The sequence below is a fragment of the Lactuca serriola genome, chromosome 3 (assembly GCF_051521515.1).
Source record: "Lactuca serriola cultivar US96UC23 chromosome 3, Lser_US96UC23_V15, whole genome shotgun sequence".
Lineage (NCBI taxonomy): Eukaryota > Viridiplantae > Streptophyta > Magnoliopsida > Asterales > Asteraceae > Lactuca > Lactuca serriola.
This window is the reverse complement of record NC_136410.1, coordinates 187,951,863-187,977,322: the sequence shown is the minus strand read 5'-3', so window position 1 is coordinate 187,977,322 and position 25,460 is coordinate 187,951,863.

Sequence of the window (25,460 nt, the reverse complement as noted above, 5' to 3'; positions counted from 1 at the left end):
AAACTTATCGGAACCGACCCACAGGGAAATCCCTTCTAAAATTACCCATCTGACCACAACTAAAACATCCTCAGCCTGTCTCCCGACATCTTCCCTCATGGGTCCTCTCACACTTGGAAAAACGTCCCCAAGCCTTATGGCCTTCCAAACGCGAATCCTGAGTCTCTGTCCTTTTCACCCAACCTACTAAAATATGAGTCTACTCTGACTTCCTCTTCCCAAGATACTCCAAATCAATCTCACGCTCTCAGGCTCTAGCAATCAATTTGACAAACTCCCTGATGTCATCCCTCAGCATGTCATGATACATTCTTCATCTCCTCGTCCGCAGCATACTGCGGGACTAACAGAGCTCTCTCCCGAAACTTAGCAGTAATCTCTATAGCTGTCTCAATCATCAGGAGAAGGTCCTGAAACTCCCTCGCCAACTGCTGCACCTTAATAGATGGTGAAAACTCGGCCCTAAACCGGGTCACAAACTCAACCCAAGTCATCGTCTCCAGGGCTTCGCCTCCCAAAGCAAATCTACCTCCTCCCACCAATCTTGAGTTCTGTCTTTCAGAAGACTTAAGGCAAATATGACCTTCGACCCCTTGGGGTAGAAACTCATCTGGAAATAGTTAGCCATATCCGCTAAGCATCTCCTACTAGAAATGGGATCCTTCTCCCTAAAAATCTGGGAGCTCCATAAGCACGGAACTCACGGAAGGAAAGAGAGCGAGCTACAACAATAGTCACAACCTCAGTACGGAATGCACCCAGATGCTCATCCAAAATATCCATAATCCCCTCCTTGACTATATCGAAAATCATCGGAGTCTACTCCAAAATACCACGGGTAATATCCGACGATATAAACTCCCACATCCGCTCATCGATTGGCTCAGTACCTGTACCTAAGCCGTATCTAAAACCTGGACCCCCTTCCTGAGTACTGATCACCATTCTGAAAAATATCAACCACGCAAATGATCATAACATAACCATGAATCCTCATCCCATAAGTTTCCTAGATTCTCTAAGACTCTCCTCAATTTGATTAGAGTTCCTGTGCTTTCAGTAGTACGAGCCCAATACTACCTTCCACACCTATCCATACATTCCTCAAGAATAATCCTGAATCCTCTAAGTCACCTTCTCAAACTGATACCAAAAGTACTCGCTAAACAGCACAAATAAACCCGCCAAAGCACTTCCTTAACTTTCCTAGGTTTCAGACCTCACCTTCCCATCAACTGATGAAGAACTTCCCATAGTGTCAGTTAACCACCTCATTAATACATTCAAATGCAAAAATACTTAGATAATCCCTCGAGTAAAATGCTCATCCCCACAACAGTTAGACTCAAATGAGAGTTCTGCAATAGGGTCAAATCCATCACTTTGAGATTATTCAACCTTTGCCACATATAACTTAACATATTCACTTAATAGCTAACTCACATCACTTAAGAATTACACAAAGCACAAAGCAAGCAACATTCATGCAGTAGCACTCCAATCCATAGAATAACCCAAGAACATTCGAGCTCACATACTACATCTCATGCTAGGAACTTCTACTCTCACTGCTGGTTGCCTTATGCATGAAAATTATACACAATACATGGTCAAATAGACAGTCAAATAAAAGACTCTACCCTAGGACCAAAACCAAATGAGGAATATGAAATAAGTCCAAATCAATCATTGTAGGGCTATACGATCCTAACCATATATAATTTTTGAAGCATACACTTAGCAATTACTAATACCAATACACATTCCCAATCTAGTATCCAATGCTTCCTAAGCTACAAGGCATCACATATCAGGGCAATCTATCAGGCAAATCCTGAAAAGTATCCCTATCTTTGTCCTAGCATACAAACATTCATATCTTACAACATATCAAGATGTATGGGTATTTTGGGAATCACTTACTGAAGCTTGACAGATTGCATGCATCACACCCCCATCGTCTTTATAAAATCCTTTTACAAATTTTTATTCGTTTTACAAAATATTTTTAGAAATTCATTTTTCTTTCAAAATATTATCAATTCTTCAGTTTGAGTTCAGACATACCCGAGAGGGTGCCTGAATCCCTCAAACCAAGGCTCTGATACCAACTAGTAACGTCCCAAAAATTATGAGGAAAAATTTTCATTTTTAATACAATAAAAACACCAATTATATTTTATTCAAACATTTAAAAGTGTTTCATAATAAAACAGTTATTGAAGTACAATCCCAAAATCAAGACAATGCAGAAACATGTGTGGATACGCTGCGATTATGTCGGGCACTTCCCTTTCAAACTAGAAGTTCCTAAAACCATAACCATAAGAAAACGTAAGCACACAGCTTAGTGAGTTTCCCAAAATACCGCATACCATATATATATATATATATATATATATATATATATAGAGAGAGAGAGAGAGAGAGAGACATACACACACAAATAGAAAAGCATGTGGCTATGTCATACAAGCATATAAGCATGGGTCACAAAGACAACAAGCACGTTCATGCATATCAGCAAGTGTCACAAAGACAAGAAGCACGTGCCAGCATATTAGCAAGTATCACAAAGACAACCATCTTCCTACCAATGTAATCCACTGGGCTGGTATTGGTGTGTAACAACCCGTTATTCGGGTCAACAAAGGTCAACAAAAGTCAACCAATGGTTAAATCATTAGAAGCTATTCGATTAAATAAAAATTTATAGCTAAATATGGGTATTATGTATTAGAATAAAATGAACTTAAAAATCAAAATGTAATTCTTTATGAATCCAAGAAATCTCGTAGACCACCTCGGACCGAAAACTAGATTTCGGTCAAAACCGCAAACCTTCACGTACGTCACTTACTCCTGGCTGAAATCATTCCCACCGCGAACGTCTTTGGACCACAATCGCCTTCTGAAATCTCTCGGTTCTATCCTTAGGCACGCAATTCTAGAGGAAAATACATTTTCCAATACAAGTGTCACCTCAATTTATCCTACTATAAATAGCTAAGACCAAAATCTATTGCTCATTCTTGCATTCTCTAAATGAAAACCTCCCATTTCTCCCACAAACTCAACCGAAATCATCCTCTTTTTCTCTCAAATAGCAACCAAAAAACCTTGAATCCTCACATGATGATTCCCGAAATCTTCATGTGTTCTAAAAGATTTGCATAATTCACCATCCAATCTTCATATCTTCAACCGGAAACACATAAATTTCCTTAAAGAACACCAACAACACTAAAAACAATTCAAAGAAATTATTGATACATCTGCTTTTATGTATTCTAACCCGAGGATCATACGCTAGCACTTCGCTACCCAAACAAGCACTCACATTCGAGGTGAGTTCATACCTCTACGCTTTTACTATTTTTCAATATTTTAAGGGTGGGGGGGGGGGGGAAACAATTAAAACACAAGTAATCTTGTGTTAATATTCAAACGATTTAAGACTGTGTCAAACTATTTTAATTATTTCAACTTTTGTTTTCCCTAATATATACATATATATATATATATATATATATATATATATATATATATATATATATATATATATATATATACGTGTAATTGAGATTAAACAGGCTTAGGACTAGTGCTTCCGCCTTAACTCCTGTTCCATGTCTGGTTGTGGGCTTGGGGAAGAATCACTTGTCCGACTACCGGTTCAATCTAAATTATATATGCTTGATATGTATATAAGTATAAAGATGAATTCAAATAAATCTTTAACCCTTTTGTACTATGTTGAACAAAAGGTTATATTTCTCAAATATTCTATTACTGTTTATACAAATTGTTAAGTTACAAAGGTTTTCATTACAAACAGAACATACATATAAACTATAATAGGTGTAGTCTAGAGAACTTACATACTATTTTACTAAATCGGATAACAATAAAAGAACGAACATATAAACTATTATAAGAATAGTTTATGGAACACGCATACAAGGTTCTTACTATGAAAAGGTTTATACAAAACTAAACTAAACACTCTCGTACAATTTCTTTACACTACGGTTATACTAGAAAAGGAACATACTTTCAGTTCATTTATTTCAAAATAATTTTTTTTATTCTACACGTAACCGTCAATATAGCTTTGTGAGATTTACCTTCAAGTACTTATCTAAGTGCCAACGAAATCCCTTGATTTATAACCAGAGTCTCCTGGAGGGAGAGCGTGAATTTGTGTATAGATCTTTACGCGTATGACAATCCCGCGCCCTGACTGTTAGCTACAGTTGGAACGAAAGTTCTGGGGTGACAAATGTCATAACGATTCCGACGCCTGAAGAACGTCGTATCAGGCCATCCTGGTCATTAGCATGGTCATAATAACTCAGAATTTGGTATTAACAATACGATTAGTGTATGAATACATAAAAGACTTCACATAATTTTATTCTATAGCAAAACTACAAATACATACAAGTGCAGTATACAATTTTCTGACATAGAAACTTATATTTATAGAGGAACATTTATCCAGGCATGTACATACAAATGAACTACTTTCAAATACAACTACAATACATTACGTAACTAGTAGAGTACAAACTACATTTCTAAAAAGGGCTATTTTTGTTAATTTTGGGATTACCTAGTGAATACATTGGAGTCATATATAATTAATGAAGACCCGATAGGCAGTGGAATGTGTGATTTCCGCCTCATTTCCTGTTTCTTGTTTGGTTATGGGCTTAGGGATGACCCACACATTCGAATGTCCGTTCGATCTTGATGATATATAACTTGTATTTGCTAAGTGCTCGTAGAAGGAAATTGTTGGGTCACGTTATTTACATTTCATTTACTAAGAAAATATTGGATTTTTTGGAGGATCACAGTAACATTTTCAAGGAACAAAGAACATACTCTTTCATATAAAAATGCTTATGAACTCACTAACTTATATGTTGATAAAATTTCAACACCACTTGTATTCTCAAGGAACTAGTAGATAGGTACACTCGCACAAGTTTTGGAGAAGACAGAGCATTATAACGTTAAGTCATAATTTTGCTATTTACTTTTGGAGTAAATCATATGTGATTCGAATACATTGTATACTCTATTATTAGTGCTATGGTTGTTGTTACTTTGATTATTATTTTGCATTGTTATGATACTGTACATGACGTCCTCTGCTCCTGAACGTTTCCGCAGTTCTGGTTTGGGGGTGTGACAGATTCGTACCAGAGCATTGTTTATAATGAACTAAGTATATTAACCCATAAAAGATATACAACTATAAATACAATGGAAAAAAAACACTCTGACCAAGAGTTGTACTTTTAAAATATAATAATATTTTTATGAAAGTATACATACATGCATACATACTAGAAAAGTATCACAAGAAAAACAATATAAAAGTATTTAAAAAGTTAAACGACACGAGTAGGTCTAGGGATATATAATCAGGTCTGCGAAGAATATAGCCTGATCAACTATATTTAACCGAGAGGTGATTAGCTATGCCTAGGAATGGTCGTGGTATTGCAACAAGCCTAAAACTTACCTAACTTTATATATAAAGGATCTCTAGAACAAAACATACAATTAAAATACTGTAGGAGTATTTTAGGCACTATAAATAACTTATGTGAAAATTAAAAGACCCTTACTGGTAGGTCTACAATTGAGGAGTGTATACTCCCAGGGTTTTATATAATTGAGATTTTATAGGCTTAGAATTTGTGATCTTCGCTCTACTTCCTGTTCCTTGTTTGGTTATGGTCTTAGAGTAGGATCACTTATTCGAAGGTCTATTCGATCTTGGTTATATACAACTTGTATACACTGCATGATAATAAGAGAACCTAGTAAGGATCACGCCATGAAAATAGAAATGTATTATTTATCTCATAGATTCTTTAGAAACTCCCAGTCTCGCACGAACAACATAGATAGAGGTAACAACTCCATTACAACAGTCAACAGAGGAGTCAAGGAAGAACAAGAAGAGGTTCATGAGGAGGATTCTGAGAAGGGACCAGCCGAAGAGAAAGGCACTGGAATGATCATTACTAAACCTTACCCTAGCAAGAGCAGACATAAGAGGCTCGCCCGAACACTCAGAGTCAGTCTCTCCATCACGAAGTAATGGAGATCAGTGAAAAAACCCAAATAATGAATAATCAAAGATTCAACACACCTATGGAGAACAAGAACACTATATGGATGTCCAGAGACAGCATATCTTTATAGATGAAACTAGGGCAATCATAGGAAGGACAGAGAGCAGAGGAGACCACACACTAGACATGCAAAGAGACCAAGCACCTTATACGCCACGATAATAATTGATAAACTAATATAACCTAGGGAGTTAATGATTACACTACTCACACTATGTGTTAGGCTTATCGCCTCTTTCGTTACAGCCAGTAACAGGAAACCAGGTCACATAATTTTATTTGAAGGTGGTCACTACTAAAAATTCGTAAGTTTATTTTACATACACCTCTGTTAAGAATTGTTTATCAAACACTATATAAGTCGGGACATGATATGCACAGAACTATGATAATTTAGTTCCATTAACACTCGACTTACAATCACTATTGAAGACTTACCAACAATTCATTTTATAACCGTATAACAGAGAGATGTCGTCTGGTAGATATATCAGGTGTATCGTCAACACAACTACAATACACCACCGACTCCACTACTATTGTACCAACCTGCTATGTTCGAGACTGTTGTAACAGTCGCAGTAACTACCGCTATAACTCAAATATGCACGAGTGTTACTAATGGATCTGGTAGCGGTGCCCACCCACTTAACAATGGAGACAGCCATAGACACTCTAGGGATTATTCATGGAAGTGGGGTAGTCATTGCTTTAATGCTATGGTTCGAGAAAATAGAATTTGTTTTCGATATCTGCACATGCCCAGAAGGGAGCAAAGTGAAGTTTGCTTCCTGCACCCTTTCCGACAGAGCCCTAACATGGTGGAATGGCCATGTCCAGTTACTGACCCTCACAGTGGCTAAGTCGATGGGCTGGGAAAATTTAAAAGAGATGATGATGGAAGAGTACTACTCGAGGGGCGAAGTACAAAAGCTGGAGCAAGAGCTATGGGACCTCACCATGGTAGAATTTCAGATAGTGATCTATACCAATAGATTCAGCAACCTAGCAGCACTATGCCATGGGATGGTCACCCCGGAGAGTAAAAAGATAAAGAGGTACATTTAGGGATTATCTCCTCAGATTCAAGGGAATGTATTGGCTTCCAACCCAATTACCTTTGATAACGCCAAATGCTTGGCACAAAGACTCGTAGATCATGGAGTTCGCCAAGGCATGATAGTCCCCACTCCAGAGCCAACAAAAGGAGGTGATTATAAGAAAAAGTCTTGGTGACAGAAGAAGGAACAACCAACGCAAGAGCCCATGAAGGAATAGTAGATTGTTGTTGTCCATGATGCCACAACACCTACCACTCCGACACCCGTCAGTCGTTACACTGGAACCCTTCCGAAGTGTAACAAGTGTAACTTTCATCACACCAGATCTTGCCAAGTGATACAATGCAGAAATTGCAACAGGAAGGGGCACACTGTCCTTTTCTATAGGGCACCAGCATAACCCCTCAACCAAGTCCCCGACATTGGAGTAAACCCAGCTTGTGACGAATGCAGTGAGATGGGGAACTTCAAGAGAGATTGTCCAAGAGCAAGGAATGACATTCGTAATGGAAGGGTGTTGATGATCACCGTGGGAGAGACTGTCCCAGACCTACCTGTGGATAACAGTGCATTTCCTGGGATAATAGTGCATTTCCTGGGATAACAGTGCATTTCCTAAACAAAAATATCGAAAGCTTAACCTTTTTAATCTAGTGCCAAATTAAATCATAATCATGAATTGCTCCCTCGTCCGAGCAAAACACATCATTCATTTGAGAATTAACATCACACCAGATCTTGTCGAGTGATACAATGCAGAAATTCCAACAGGAAGGGGCACACTGCCCATTTCTGTAGGGCACCAGCACAACCCCTCAACCAAGTCCCCGACATTGGAGTAAACCCAGCTTGTTACGAGTACGGTGAGACGGGGCACTTCAAGAGAGATTATCCAAGAGCAAGGAATGTCATTCGTAATGGAAGGGTGTTATTGATCACCGTTGGAAAGACTGTCCCAGAACTACCTGTGGATAACAGTGCATTTCTTGGGATAACAGTGCATTTCCTAAACAAAAATATCGAAAGCTTAACCTGTTTAATCTAGTGCCAAATTAAATCATAATCATGAGTTGCTCCCTCGTCCGAGCAAAACACATCATTCATTTGAGAAATAACATCACACTAAATCTTGCCGAGTGATACAATGCAGGAATTTCAACAGGAAGGGGCACACTGCCTGTTTCTGTAGGGCACCAGCACAACCCCTCAACCAAGTCCCCAAAATTGGAGTAAACCCAGCTTGTTACGAGTGCGGTGAGATGGGGCACTTCAAGAGAGATTGTCCAAGAGCAAGGAATGCCATTTGTAATGGAAGGGTGTTGATGATCATCATGGGAGAGACTGTCCCAGAACTACCTGTGGATAACAGTGCATTTCCTGGGATAACAGTGCATTTCCTGGGATAACAGTGCATTTCCTAAACAAAAATATCGAAAGCTTAACCTTTTTAATCTAGCTCCAAATTAAATCATAATCATGAATTGCTCCCTCGTCCGAGCAAAACACATCATTCATTTGAGAATTAAGGATCCTTGCGGGTGAGCTATGATGGTTTAGTGTACACATTGGGGTCATATATAATTAAGATTCTATAGGCTAAGAGTGCGTGTTTCCGCCTTATTTCCTATTCCTTGTTTGGTTGTGGATTTAGGGCGGAGACACTCAATCGAATGTCTTCTCGATCTTAATTATATAAGACTTGTTTACACCAAGCAATCATAAAGAGACCTAACAGGGATCATATTACGAGATTTCATCACTACTTATAAAATCACTTTTACTGCTAGTACTCGCTTAATGCGGTACCATTGATTCGCAGTAGTAATAACAAGGATAAAACAAACAGAACTAAGAACATACGCATAAAATACATTATTACACTAACTATCACTTGTTCCAAATCGACTTAACATTTATTACAATAAGAAGTTTTGACTATCTCAATCGACATGGCTAACCATGACTACAAGTGTGGTATGCCACCATTCGGGGGAAGAGAGCCAAGTAAACAAAACCAACACACTCCTTACCGATCAACACAACAGACGCAATAGTAAAGATCCGTTAGAACACCAAGCTGTTAGGGGTGTCAGACCCAACAAATAATAGGGGTACGATATACTCCTTAGTAACACTACTCTATTGCACTAAAAAGTAGTACAAGGCAAGTAGGGTCGACACACAGAGACACGGGACGATAAGTCTATACCCTTTTCCGTAAGGTACTTGTTCACAAAAGATGAAAGAAAAAAGGGAGTTTGATTGCAATGATTAGACAAATAAAGTCAAATCACAAGTAATTGGTTGAATGAGTAAATTAAATTTAGATATTATAAAGACTCTAACTTCATGTATGACAGTTCAACAGTGTGAATCCAAGACGACAAGACTTTTGTTTCATTCTATCTAAATTGGTACTTGAAAGTGTTAACAAGCTCTAACACTTTCCATTCACTACAATAATCAACCAAAAAAAGCTCTTTGATTAATCCTAACCTTACTAACCTAATCTAAACAAGCTCTTAAAATTAGATTGAAAGATTGCATGAAGCTTTATGTGAATGTTCCCAACAACACCCAATACTCCTCATAAGCTCGGGAGTGTAAAAGTGTATGAATAAGATTTACACTAAATTCATTCAATAGAGATCAATTTAATGCTTGTTACTTGTTCAATTTCACAAAACAATTACGGATTTTGTAAAAGAGATAACTGGAATGACCTAACCCTAATTCAAATGGCCAATAAGAATCACAATGAGAATCAAACATTCGATTGAAGCAAAATCAAATTCATTAGATAGAAGTTAAGAACAAACATCAAGTCATATGATTAGAATCACAACTAGAAAATCAAAACACGAGTTTTGGAGAAATTAGGGTTCTAGCCACACATGGCTAGAACAAAACTAGAAATCTAGAAGATGAAATCAAGAACTAAAGTGCTTACAAATATGAAATCAAAATGTTCCCAAATGTTTAACGGACAATCCTTGCTAAAACCTTTAATTCCTTCTCTCCGAAAATGCTTTTTTTCTGCTCTGCTATGTTGTATGTGTGTGTGTGTGTAAAAATGGCCCTCAACCCGTAATATGAAAGATAGGAAACACTGCCAAAAGTTGGCTTTTAGGTCGAACACGGGTCGTGTTCAGCAACACGCCCCGTGTTGATTTGCACTAAACTTACACGCCCCGTGTTCAACATGGTCAATAGCTCCCATTTTGGTCAAACACGCCCCATGCCCACTTTTCAGTGTAAATTCAACACGCCCCGTGTTCCCCTATGACTCCGAATCCAAACTTGATTTTTCCAACTTTTTCGTTATTCGCCCGATCATTCCGAAATCTTCGCCAATGCTTCCTGACACTTCTCAAAGCGCGTTCCAACCTCCGGTTTACCTGAAAAGACATGAAAATGTGCAAATAAGGTTTTTCTAGAGTCTAAAATAAAATGTGATTAAATTCAAGACAAATGAAGGACATTTATGATAAATAGATGCATGAAATGGGACTAAAAGGTGTGCAAAAAGGTGCACAAATTGCACCTAACAAAACTCCCCAAGCTTAGACATTTCTTGTCCTCAAGAAAGAACAAGAACCGGACAAACAGGACGATTTCTTGATGGAAAAAGGAAACATAGACCAAAAAGGGACGATAAGGTTCTAAGGACTAGGGAGGAATGCATGCAATGCAAACAATGAAAAAAAAAGGAAAAGAAAAATTATGTATAGAAGCACTAAAGAAACAAAATGTATCAAAAAAAAAATTTAAGAACACAAGTAATATTTTTTTATATATTTTTATAAATATGGACATATACGATCAGAATATACATCAATGGGGCTCCAATCATTAATACCTAGGCAACCATCCTGCTACCTTCCACATATCACAGACTCCCAAAGTGAGGAAGACCACGAAACGGTGTAATCCAATAATCCAACCATAGTTTTATTTAAACTTCATATCTTAATTAGCTTTTGCGAGCAAAAATAACACAGTTCGGGATCTCATGTCCTTAAGACTAGATAGTCAAGAATCAGAATCGACGCATCCTTAAGAACCCGTCACGGCGAATCAACTTTTGTTGAAACAGTGAGCCCACCCGAAGGGGCCCAGCTCCTATGCTTTCACTTTTTCAAGAGCCACAAGTATCATATCACACAGTTCTTCATTCGCCAGACTTGACTTTGAGGCGGCTTTTGACTATGATTGAACTTGGATTTGTATCTTCATTTTGAACTTTGAATTCTTCAATCAACTTTAGAATTTCTGAAAGCTTCTTCGTTTTGGCACTTGAAATTCTGATAGGGGTACCCGATGTGACAGTTATACCCTTTCTTCTTTCTTGACTGTGTGGATCTGATACTTAAGCTCTCTATTACCGCGAGAGTAATGCGTGTCAACAAATAGGTCCGTGTTTTGTGGGTTCAGAGTTGCCGATAAAGATTCTTTTGAAACATTCAGAAGCAAATCATCCTAAAGCTGTTATTACCGCCCACAAAAACGTTACATTATTTCATTTTTCTTATTATCTAAGGTTGGGGTCTCGAATTACGGTGTTTGGGTCCCCTAGTTATGATAGCTGATTCTACACTTCCAGCAACTATCCGGTCACTTCAGTTTTTTTTTTCATTTGAGCTCTCGATTTCCCCCTTCATGGAGCTATTGTATGTAAACAGTGTCATCCTCTCGTATAAAGTTTTTTTTGTTTTTTGTTTTTTTTAACAATGTATGAAAATGATGGGAAGGAAAATATTTTTGGGTTTTATAAATGCAGAATGCAAGGAAAATGAAAATAAGAAAGGATTTTTTTTTAAACATTGCTTGCATGAATATGAAATATGAAAATGCACCTAATGTACAACTCTACCCCTCCTCAAGCTTAAAGATAAGCATCGTCCCCGATGCTTGGAGAGGGCGGAACAACCTATCTAATCACCGGAAGGTTGTGGGGGGTGGTAGTCGGGTAGGGTAAGAGTGTAAAACAGTCACAAGTGCACACATATTGAATTTTAAAACAAAATATGAACGATTAAAGATATGGAAAGAATTTACCGAATCGTTCTTGGAGCCTTGCAGTTGGTGGTGAGAACCTCCTCTTCAACCTCCCTAAGCTATCCATGAAATATTTTTGGAGCCCGAGAGTCATTTTTAAACTTTTTGCCTTCTCCATCAATGGAACACTTATCTTGTACTTGACTTTCTTTTTGCGTGGGAACCATGTTGGACTTAGACCCTTAATGACATTAACTGTCCAGCCGATACCTTTCTTGTAGTTGTCTAGTAAGGTGGTCAAATCTTTCTTCTTTGATAAGGTTGTCGATTTGATGACCGGTTGGGTGTCGACCTTCTCGGGGTACATATCATTTGAAGGGTCAAGCAAATTTATCGTTTTCGGCTCTTGTGGTTGGTCTACCAATGACAGGAGTTTCTCATTGGTAGTGGGTGGCTCAGACTCTTTTTTGTCAACCTCCAACACCTCCTCTACAACTTCCATATCAACATTCTTAATTTCTACTTCTTCCTTGACAACCTTTTCCACTTCTACTTCTTCCTCCTCTTCCCCATCTTCCAATTGCAATCTGGGGTCATCAACATTTTTCCCATCATTCAAGGTGATGGAAGAAACGGTATGCATTGGGTCCTCCTCCGTCTACGATGGTAGTTTTCCCCGAGTTTCCAATATACTCACAGATTGAGTAAGTTGTGAAATTTGTTGCTCTAAGCTTTTGAGGCTAGCTTTGGTTGTTTCTTGGAAGATCTGGTAAGTAGTGCCAATGCTTTTGACAATGTCTTCCAAGGACATGCTCGGCGTTTCAGGTTGTTGGGGAGGTGGAGAATATAGTTGTTGGAACTGTGGAGTTAGTTGGTATTGGTCATTTCCCCAAGATTAGTATGGGTTTTGGCATTGGTTGTTTCCCCAAGCTTGGTTGTTTTCCCACCATTGATCATGTTGAGGTTGATCGTAACTCCATTGGTTTGGCCAGTAGTAGTTTCCCATTTCTTGCACTTCTTCCCATTCTCCTTGTAGATATGGACACATATCGGAATGATGTCCATTTTGAGTGACAAAATCACAAGGAATAGATATGGGCTGCGTACTTTGGTCATTTCCAATCATCATAACTAACTGAGCTAGCTCAGAAAGTTGGTCTTCTATGTAAGGAGTATTCATTTCTGAGTGACAATTTTTTTTTGTTTTTTTTATAGAGATGTACCTTCTCACAAAAATCTAGGCATAAACAATTAGTAACACCGTGTCCCCGGCAACGGCGCCAATTTGTTAGGGGTGTCAGACCCAACAAATAATAGGGGTACGATATACTCCTTAGTAACACTACTCTATTGCACTAAAAAGTAGTACAAGGCAAGTAGGGTCGATCCACAGAGACACGGGACGATCAGTCTATACCCTTTTTCCGTAACGTACTTGTTCACAAAAGATGAAAGAAAAAGGGGAGTTTGATTGCAATGATTAGACAAATAAACTAAAATCACAAGTAATTGGCTGAATGAGTAAATTAAATTCAAATATTATAAAGACTCCAACTTCATGTATGACAGTTCAACAGTGTGAATCCAAGACGACAAGACTCTTGTTTCATTCTATCTAAATTGGCATTTGAAAGTGTTAACAAGCTCTAACACTTTCCATTCACTACAATAATCAACCAAAACAAGCACTTTGATTAATCCTAACCTTACTAACCTAATCTAAACAAGCTCTTAGAATTAGATTGAAAGATTGCATGAAGCTTTATGTGAATGTTCCCAACAACACCCAATACTACTCATAAGCTCGGGAGTGTAAAAGTGTATGAATAACATTTACACTAAATTCATTCAATAGAGATCAATTTAATGCTTGTTACTTGTTTAATTTCACAAAACAATTACGGATTTTGTAAAAGAGATAACTGGAATGACCTAACCCTAATTCAAATGGCCAATAAGAATCACAATTAGAATCAAACATTCGATTGAAGCAAAATCAAATTCATTAGATAGAAGTTAAGAACAAACATCAAGTCATATGATTAGAATAACAACTAGACAATCAAAACATGAGTTGGAGAAATTAGGGTTCTAGCCAAACATGGCTAGAACAAAACTAGAAATCTAGAAGATGAAATGAAGAACTAAAGTGCTTACAAATATGAAATCAAAATGTTCCCAAATGTTTAATGGACAATCCTTGCTAAAACCTTTAATTCCTTCTCTCCTAAAATGCTATTTTTCTGCTCTGCTATGTTGTGTGTGTGTAAAAATGGCCCTCAACCCGTAATATGAAAGATAGGAAACACTGCCAAAAGTTGGTTTTTGGGTTGAACACGGCCCGTGTTAAAATAGGCTAAACTAAGACGGGTCGTGTTCAACAACACGCCCCGTGTTGATTTACACTAAACTGACACACCCCGTGTTCAACATGGTCAACAGCTCCCATTTTGGTCAAACACGCCCCATGCCCACTTTTCAGTGTAAATTCAACACGCCCCGTGTTCCCCTCTGACTCCGAATCCAAACTTGATTTTTCCAACTTTTTCGTTCTTTGCCCGATCATTACGAAATCTTCAGCAATGCTTCCTAACACTTCTCAAAGCGCGTTCCAACCTCCAGTTTACCTGAAAAAGACATGAAAATGTGCAAATAAGGTTTTTCTAGAGTCTAAAATAAAATGTGATTAAATTCAAGACAAATGAAGGACATTTATGATAAATAGATGCATGAAATGGGACTAAAAGGTGTGCAAAAAGGTGCACAAATTGCACCTAACAAATCTCCTCAAGCTTAGAAATTTCTTGTCCTCACGAAAGAACAAGAACCGGACAAACAGGATGATTTCTAGATGGCAAAAAGAAACATAGACCAAAAAGGGACGGGAAGGTTCTAAGGACTAGGGAGGAATGCATGCAATGAAAACAATGAAAAAAAAGGAAAAGAAAAATTATGTACAGAAGCACTAAAGAAACAAAATGTATCAAAAAAAAATTTAAGAACACAAGTAATATTTTTTATTTATTTTTATAAATATGGACATATACGATTAGAATTTACATCAATGGGGCTCCAATCATTAATACCTAGGCGACCATCCTGCTACCTTCCACATATCACAGACTCCTAAAGTGAGGAAGACCACGAAACGGTGTAATCCAATAATCCAACAATAGTTTTATTTAAACTTCATACCTTAATTAGCTTTTGCGAGCGAAAATAACACAGTTCAGATCTCATGTCCTTAAGACTAGATAGTCAAGAATCAGAATCAACGCATCCTTAAGAACTCGTCACGGCGAATCAACTTTTGTTGAAACAGTGAGCCCACCCGAAGGGGCCCAACTCCTATGCTTTCACTTTTTCAAGAGCCACAAGTATCATATCAACACAATTCTTCATTCTCCAGACTTGACTTTGAGGCGGCTTTTGACTTTGATTGAACTTGGATTTGTATCTTCATTTTGAACTTTGAATTCTTCAATCAACTTTAGAATTTCTGAAAGTTTCTTCGTTTTGGCACTTGAAATTCTGATAGGGGTACCGGATGTGACAGTTATACCCTTTCTTCTTTCTTGACTGTGTGGATCTGATACTTAAGCTCTCTATTACCGCGAGAGTAATGCGTGTCAACAAATAGGTCCGTGTTTTGTGGGTTCAGAGTTGCCGATAAAGATTCTTTTGAAACATTCAGAAGCAAATCATCCTAAAGCTGTTATTACCGCCCACAAAAACGTTACATTATTTCATTTTTCTTATTATCTAAGGTTGGGGTCTCGAATTACGGTGTTTGGGTCCCCTAGTTATGATAGTTGATTCTACACTTCCAGCAACTATCCGGTCACTTCAGTTTTTTTTTTTCATTTGAGCTCTCGATTTCCCACTTCATGGAGCTATTGTATGTAAACAGTGTCATCATCTCGTATAAAGTTTTTTTTTGTTTTTTGTTTTTTTTAACAATGTATGAAAATGATGGGAAGGAAAATATTTTTGGGTTTTATAAATGCAGAATGCAAGGAAAATGAAAATAAGAAAGGAGTTTTTTTTTTTTTTTTTAAACAATGCTTGCATGAATATGAAATATGAAAATGCACCTAATGTACAACTCTACCCCTCCTCAAGCTTAAAGATAAGCATCGTCCCCGATGCTTGGAGAGGGCGGAATAACCTATCTAATCACCGGAAGGTGGTGGGGGATGGTAGTCGGGTTGGGTACGAGTTTAAAACAGTCACAAGTGCAGACATATTGAATTTTAAAACAAAATATGAACGATTAAAGATATGGAAAGAATTTACCGAATCGTTCTTGGAGCCTTGCAGTTGGTGGTGAGAACCTCCTCTTCAACCTCCTCAAGCTATCCGTGAAATATTTTTGGAGCCCGAGAGTCATTTTCAAACTTTTCGCCATCTCCATCAATGGAACACTTATCTTGTACTTGACTTTATTTTTGCGTGGGAATCATGTTGGACTTAGACCCTTAATGACACTAACTGTCCAGCCAATACCTTTCTTGTACTTGTCTAGTAAGGTGGTGAAATCTTCCTTCTTTGATAAGGTGGTCGATTTGATGACCGGTTAGGTGTCTACTTTCTCGGGGTACATATCATTTGAAGGGTCAAGCAAAATTTATCGTTTTCGGCTCTTGTGGTTGGTCTACCAATGAAAGGAGTTTCTCATTGGTAGTGGGTGGCTTAGACTCTTTTTTGTCAACCTCCAACACCTCCTCTACAACTTCCATATCAACATTCTTAATTTCTACTTCTTCCTTGACAACCTTCTCCGCTTCTACTTCTTCCTCCTCTTCCCCATTTTCCAATTGCAATCTTGGGTCATCAACATTTTTCCCATCATTCAAGGTGATGGAAGCAACGGTATGCATTGGGTCCTCCTCCGTCTGCGATGGTAGTTTTCCCCGAGTTTCCAATATACTCACAGATTGAGTAAGTTGTGAAATTTGTTGCTTTAAGCTTTTGAGGCTAGCTTTGGTTGTTTCTTGGAAGATCTGGGTATTAGTGGCAACGCTTTTGACAATGTCTTCCAACGACATGCTCGACGTTTCAGGTTGTTGGGGAGGTGGAGAATATAGTTGTTGGAACTGTGGAGTTAGTTGGTATTGGTCATTTCCCCAAGCTTGGTATGGGTTTTGGCATTGGTTGTTTCCCCAAGCTTGGTTGTTTTCCCACCATTGATCATGTTGAGGTTGATCGTAACTCCATTGGTTTGGCCGGTAGTAGCTTCCCATTTCTTGCACTTCTTCCCATTCTCCTTGTAGATATGGACACATATCGGAATGATGTCCATTTTGAGTGCAAAAATCAAAAGGAATCGATATGGGCTGCGTACTTTGGTCATTTCCAATCATCATAACTAATTGAGCTAGCTCAGAAAGTTGGTAATCTATGTAACGAGTATTCATTTCTGAGCGACAATTTTTTTTCTGTTTTTTTATAGAGATTTCTGAGCGACAAAAATCTAGGCATAAACAATTAGTAACACCGTGTCCCCGACAACGGCGCCAATTTATTAGGGGTGTCAGACCCAACAAATAATAGGGGTACGATATACTCCTTAGTAACACTACTCTATTGCACTAAAAAGTAGTACAAGGCAAGTAGGGTCGTGTCAGACCCCAAAACCACGAACGGCGGAAACATTCATGGGTGGAGGACGTCATGTACAATATCACAACAATGTAATATAATAAACAAGCAACAACATCATCCATTGCATTATAAGTAGAGTTTTAATACATGTGTGTTCTTTCATAATGTACGACAATAAAATGAATAATCAAAATAAGGCGAGTCTTGTCTGTGCTCCATCTTCTAAAAAACATGGCCATCGCACCTGTCTAACTGATGACCTGAGAATACAAGTTATTTTAAAAGCGAGTATCAGCTTTAAAGCTGGTGAATTCATAAGTATTTATGTGTTATTGTCCTGTTTTGGAATGTTGTTAAGAATGTCGTATAAATCCTTAAATAGAACAGTTGAAATAAGTATGAAATGTGGTCTTCTACCAAGACCTAAACGTTTTGTAAGTAAAATGATAGTTTTTCCTTTCTATTGACTAGTACTAATAGTACTTAGTCTAACTCATCATTTATGTGATTATATCACAAAATAAAGTAACATAGGAAAATGATATGATAGTCTTCTACCAAGAACTAAACGTTTTGTAAGTAAAATGATAGTTTTTCCTTTCTATCGACTAGTACTAAGAGTACTTAGTCTAACTCATCGTTTATGTGAATATATCGAAAAATAAAGTAAAATAGGAAAATGATATGATAGTCTTCTACCAAGACCCTAATGTTCTGTAAGTAAAATGATAGTTTTTCCTTTCTATCAACTAGTACTAAGAGTACTTAGTCTAACTCATCGTTTATGTGAATATATCACAAAATAAAGTAAAATAGGAAAATGATATGATAGTCTTCTACGAAGACCCTGATGTTCTGTAAGTAAAATGATAGTTTTTCCATTCTATCAACTAGTACTAAGAGTACTTAGTCTAACTCATCGTTTATGTGAATATATCACAAAATAAAGTAAACAGGAAAAATATAATCATGTAAGTGTTATTATCTGGGGTTACCAGGATAAAAAAGACATCGCCGAAGCGAAAGATAGACCCTATGGACATCCGAAGAGTGTCCCCTCATCCTTTGTAGCAGCATCAGGGTGGAGGGAGGGTTAGTCCCGACGTCGATCTCCTAATACCGATCGTCAACTTGATGATCCTCCGAAGATTCACATCTCATCCACTATTGCAATAGTTGGACAGAGGAATGGTTAGTTCCGTGGCCGACTCCTAATACAAGCGTTAACCTAATGATCATCCGAAGATTCACATCTCATCCACTGTGGCAACAGCAGGATGGTGGAATGGTTAGTTCCGTGGCCGGCTCCTAATACAAGCGTTAATCTAATGATCATCCGAAGATTCACATCTCATCCACTGTTGCAACAGTTGGACAGAGGGATGGTTAGTCCCGTCACTGACTACTAAATAAGTAACAACCTTAGACATCCGTAGACATTCATCGACCACTGGTGCTAATCAGTGGGGTTCGGAATGGTAAGTCCCGCCGAAATATCCCATTGAACTGGGATAGGAAAGATAATTTACACAGTATGTACTAATAAATTATCCTCGTAGTTCTAAGTACAAGTATCCAGGTAAGTAAATACAAGATAATGCACCTAAGTAACAGTGTTCCTGTATGGTATTCATGTAAGTGTGTTCATGTAACAGGTAAGTATATGTAAACATATTCATGTACCATGTAATCCTAAGTACGTGTACTCATGTATCATGTAAGGTATTGGCATCGACTCATGAATGAACTGACTCTTGTGTGATTCCTTGTAGTAGTAATAATGTTTGATATCTTCTGACTATCCCTATGATAGTTAGCTGGAAGGTAACTGGTTGTTTACGTAGGTGTATGCACTCTTGCTACCCAAGAGTATTGGAAACTAAATGAAGGGTGAAAACTATAATCTCTAACATATAAATGAACATATGCGCATAAGTATAGTTTGATTCAAGAAGGTAAAATAATGGTTTTGCAAGATATCTTGGATTTTTGAACAATAATTAAGAATGACTTGATGTCATTTTAATAAACATTTCAAAACTAATACTTTTGTTATTAAGGTATTTTAAGATAGAAAACCATTTCATGTGACACCTTTTGAAATATGTGAAATCTACTGAGTGAAAACACAGTTATAAAATACATAAGATTGATTTAATAACATACTGTTTTCTACTTGTATTCCCCTGCCCCCATTAAAGCATTTAAAATCATTTAAAACATTGATTAAGGGGTATGAACTCACCTGTTGTTGGTAGTTTAGATGAACTAGACGGTGTAGGATTGTTAGGCGTCAAGTGAGGACTTGTACACACACTACGATCCTAATGAACATATAATCACACATATATCCACTCAATTAGTCTCAAGTTACTAATTTATAATGTTAAGACATCCTAGAAATAATAAACACTTTATATAAGTGTTTTAATCCCTAAGGATTGTATCTACGCTATTGTGGGACAAGGCACTTGTGTTTAGGGTTCCAAAGGACCCCATATATGAGTTTACTCTCCTTATGCCATCACACATGGAGTTTACGGTTGTAAACTATTGAGTTTACGACCGTAAACTCCCAACCATGGGTGTATGGTGTGTTTTGAAGTTCCAAATGATTCCTAGAATTATTCCAACTTGGTGGTTAAATTCTTGGAAGGGTTTAAGGCCTAGAAACACTCCTTAGAGGAGTTTATGGCCCCAATGCCATTTCCTTTGGATTTTACGGCCGTAAACTCCCTTGGAATGGTGTTTTTGTTGCTTTCAAGTCTCTTGCATATGTAGGATAGGTTCTAGACTTTTACCTAAAGCATATGAAGGCATTAGCCACACTTTGGTGCCCTTCTTTCATGTTTACGGCCCAAGAACCATGTCTTGGCCGTAAACTCACTTTGGAAGGTGATTTTGATGTGTTTTGGTCCTTGATTTAAGTGGCAACAATTCCTAGTAAATATCCAATGCTTTAGGTGCCTTAAAAGCACCCTTTTGTGCATGATTTTGGAGTTTACGGCCTAAGATACTCTTGGGCCGTGAACTCCCAAACTTGGGTGATTCTTGCTTGATTTCATGTCCCTAATACACTTAATGAGTCTTAAACATTAGTATAACACAAGGGTTGGTCTAGACTTTGTTTCGGGAGTTTACCGCCCAAGAACACCTTGGGGAGTAAACTCCTAAATCTAGTGATTTAGCCTTCTAAATCATGTTATTAACACATATAAATCTTTCTAACACTACTAGAAAGAGGTACTCACGTTTTGGTATAAAAACCCGAAGATCTGTGTGTAACAACCCGAAGTTGTCCATCGCCAAAAACCCATTCTACCCGTATAACTTGTCGTATATCGAAACGTCCCGATATCGTTTTTGGGTTTAGTTAATTAAAATTATATGTTTATTATCATCCAATGAGTGTCCAAACCATTTAGAAACTCATGAATTTAGCCCAAAATTATTTATTTCATAAGTTTTAGAAATGTCCCCGCCGGGTGACGGAAACTTAATCGGGTGCGACCTAAAGCCTCGTTTAAGGCCGGTATCGGGTTGAATTTCATTGTGTCCAAGTTTTGGGAACTATATAAACATGTTAAAACTTTCATTTGAATCTTTTTCCCTCTCTCTCTCTACTCTCTCTCTAACCTCTCTCCTAAATCCAAAGTTTAAGGGTCCAAAACTCAATTTTAAGGCCTCAAATCCCTAAGGTACCTTGCTAACCTTAATCTATAGCATATTTGGCTTCCAAATTAGGGATTTAATCATGATTTAAGACCTTGTATATGAGTTTACGGCCATGGAAGGAGCTTAGGCCGTAAACTCATAATAAGTGGGTTTTTAAGCCATAAAACCCTTCCTAAACACAATTGGACTTTAGATATGGCTATATGGCTTCATGAATTGAACTTATAACATTTAAAACATGGATTTTGATGGATTTGAAGGAGTTTACGGCCAAGGCACAAGCTTGGGCCGTAAACTCATATTTATGGGGTTTTCTTGACCTTAAACCCTTCCAAATCACTAATATGGCTTAGATATGAATTATAGAATATTGGTTTTAGCATTTGGACACTTGAAACATATTTTTTGAGGCATTCTTGTGAGTTTACGGCCAAGGCAAGTGCTTGGGCCGTAAACTCCTTGAAACATGGTATAAATTCATTTTAAAGTGTTGTTTAACCCCTTTAACACCCCTAAAGCCTTGGAATAATTTCTAGAAGTGCATACAAACAAGTTTTTGGCTTTAAAACACAAGGAAACACTTTATAAGAGAGTTTACGGCCATGAGGGGGGTCTCATGGGCCGTAAACTCCAAAAACCCCTCAAATATTCCATAAAATTTCATATAAGGCCTTGAAACAAATTTTTACAATAACATGTGATTTGTTTGGAAACCAAAAACACAATTTTTCTTTGGTATTTAGGAGTTTACGGCTAGGAGCCCATGCTAGGTCGTAAACTCCCTTAAATGGGTCTATTTGATGTTTTAAAATCATTCCAAGTCCTTAAACCAAACCTAGAAATTATTCCCTAAGTGTTCGAAGCCATTTTGTGCCATAACTCACCCTACCATGAGTTTACGGCCGTAAACTCATGGGGAGAGGGTCATTATGGCCGTAAACTCCCTAAGGAGTATTCCTTTGAAGTCCCAATTCAATATCCTAACTATATGTGTCCCTAAATGTCACCCGGGCCCCTCCAAACACTTGTATCGGGGTGTTTTCACGACTAGAAGCAATTGTCCCTATCAAATAATCAATCTAAGTCCTAATTAGATATAAATGTGTATCTTTACATTATACTTAGGAACCTCGTGTGTTTGCAGGCCCCAAACCAACGTTTAGCATCTGAAATCGTCATGTTTCTCGTTCGGTGAGTTCATACCCCTACGTCTTTTCCGTGTTTTTCAATGTTTTCGGGGGGGGGGGGGGGGGAATACAAGCAAACTATAACTGTTTTCGAATTATAACATTGACGTGTTTCGAATAATATCTGGCAAACTTATAAACTCTTTTACTCCTTATGTATTATGCTGAGCATAAGGAATGATTTATCAATTACAACTAAATGGATTTTAGTTAAGAAAATAACCAAACTAATCAAATTATTATGAGAATAATTTGGGGTTCTATATTTCTCTTTATATCATGTACTGATATCTGTATAAAGTTATTAGATAAACTTTGTCTGATTCAGTTTATCTCCGTATCATTTGAATGTATTGCCAGATAATCTCATTGTATGTATCTATTATCACTGTATCATGTTTCATAATATTTGTATGTTTGGTATCGTATGAGAACCCTGTGAATAATTTAGTACTAGTTTGTGAGATAGTCACTACCCTTTAAGGATGATCAGTCAATCCTCCCCGGAAGTGTAGCCAGAGTCTCCTGGAGGGAGAGCGAGGAATTTGTGAATAGATCTATTCGGGACTGACAATCCCACACCTTAACTGATAGCTACAGTTAGGCGGGCACGCCTAGGGTGACAAATTTTGTATACCGTCCGACGTCTGACTAACGTCAAGGAGGTCTCGTTGTCGTATCAGCATGGTTACCCGACTCACAATACGTACTAATATAAACTTATTCACAGATGGGATTTTGTTTAGAATCTATATCTTGTTCGGGATGATAATCCCATGGTCTTGTATCTATATCTCGTTCAGGATGGTAATCCCATGGTTTTAAATCTATATCTCGTTCGGGATGGTAATCCCATGGTTTTAAATCTATATCTTGTACGGGATGGTAATCCCATGGTTTTAAATCTATATCTTATACGGGATGGTAATCCCATGGTTTTGAATCTATATCTTGTACGGGATGATAATCCCATGGTTTTAAATCTATATCTTGTACGGGATGGTAATCCCATGGTTTTAAATCTATATCTTATACGGGATGGTAATCCCATGGTTTTGAATCTATATCTTGTACGGGATGATAATCCCATGGTTTTGAATCTATATCTTGTACGGGATGGTAATATCATGATTTTATCTAACTATCTTATATCAAATTCGGGATAGTGATCCCATGGTTTTATCAAATAATCTCATATCTAATTCGGGATAGTAGTCCCATGGTTTTCAATCTATATTTTCTAGTATATCAAACTATCTTGTAACTAGTTCGGGATGTTATTCCCAAGGTTTTCAAAATACTTCCTATGATTTTCAATATATAGTTTTGTGTATTAAACTATACTCTGTGTTATTCAATCAATCTTGCATTTAGGAAAATATGGGATTTTCCTGGGGTTAACTTATAACGCATAACTAAACTGTAATGAAAGATAACGAAACTATTTAACATAAGAAAATATGGGATTTTCTTGGATAACAAACGTTTTGGAAAAACTAAAGGAAACCGATACATTTTCATAAAACAAAACTGCTTATGAACTCACCAGCTTTATGCTGATTTTCAAACTGCTTGTATTCTCAGGTCCACGTTAGACAGGTACCCGGCGTTATCTTTTGGTGAAGACGGAGAGCGTGGGAGACTCGTCTCGTTATGTTCATATGATATAGGTATAACTTTTGTACAATTTACTTTTGAACCAAATGTAAACTTTCATATATATGTAATCTAATGGTTGTTTACTGTGATTACTATGTACATTAGATTTGATACACAACTTGGAGTCAACCCCGGAAACGTTTCCGCCTTGGTTTTCGGGGTGTGACACTGTGAGAGAGAAAATGGCTTTTCTCTAGCTGGAAATGCGAATAATGAATGAATTTGGTTCAGAATTCTATTTATAGTCATGGGATATATATATATATATATATATATATATATATATATATATATATATATATATATATATATATTTGCAGAAATATTTTTATTACCGAAATGATCTCTAATATAATAGAGTGTTGGAATAACAGTGTTGCACAAAACCCTCGTGCAACCACTCTCCTGATATCTCCTTAAGTGTAAATCCTGAAAAACTGCCAAACTTATACCCGAAGTCTGGAATTTCACTGAAACTGTTCTAAGCTCTATTGTCTTGATATGGTTTGTGCAGAATGGAAATTTCGGGTTGTCACATCATCCCCCTGTTAAAGGGAATTTCGTCCCGAAATTAGAATTTAGATAAGGAAGTAGGTATAAAGGATCGAGTCGTTAGGTGAACTTCCTAATCGATTGGTTCTCGCACTCCTATGTGAAATCGGGTTCTCGGTTGGTATCCCAATGAACCTTCACTAATGGGCGACGGCGTTGCTTCGTCCGCTTGGCCACTCGGTCAAGGGTCACTACAGTTCTAATATGAAGGCAAGGATCTCGTAAATCTCGATCTCATCGAGAGGGATTATGAAAGTCCTAACGGAAAGATAATGTTTCAAGTTCGAGAAGCGAATGGGAAAATGTACGTTACTGAGTTCGTGGAGTAGGTCTAGTTTGTGAAATGCAGGACCGATTCTGGTAAGAATCTCGGAGGTCCTAACTATATTGGAATTTAGCTTTCCACACTTTACGAAGCGTATTAAGCCGTTCCGAGAGTGAGGTTTCCTAAAGAATTTGGTCTCTCACTTGGAATTCCAATTGTTCTTTCTCTCGCTTACTTCCCAGTCAAGGGCCATCCCTTGCTGGGTCAAAGTCGAAAAGGTTCCTGAAGTTTACGGGGAGTTCCG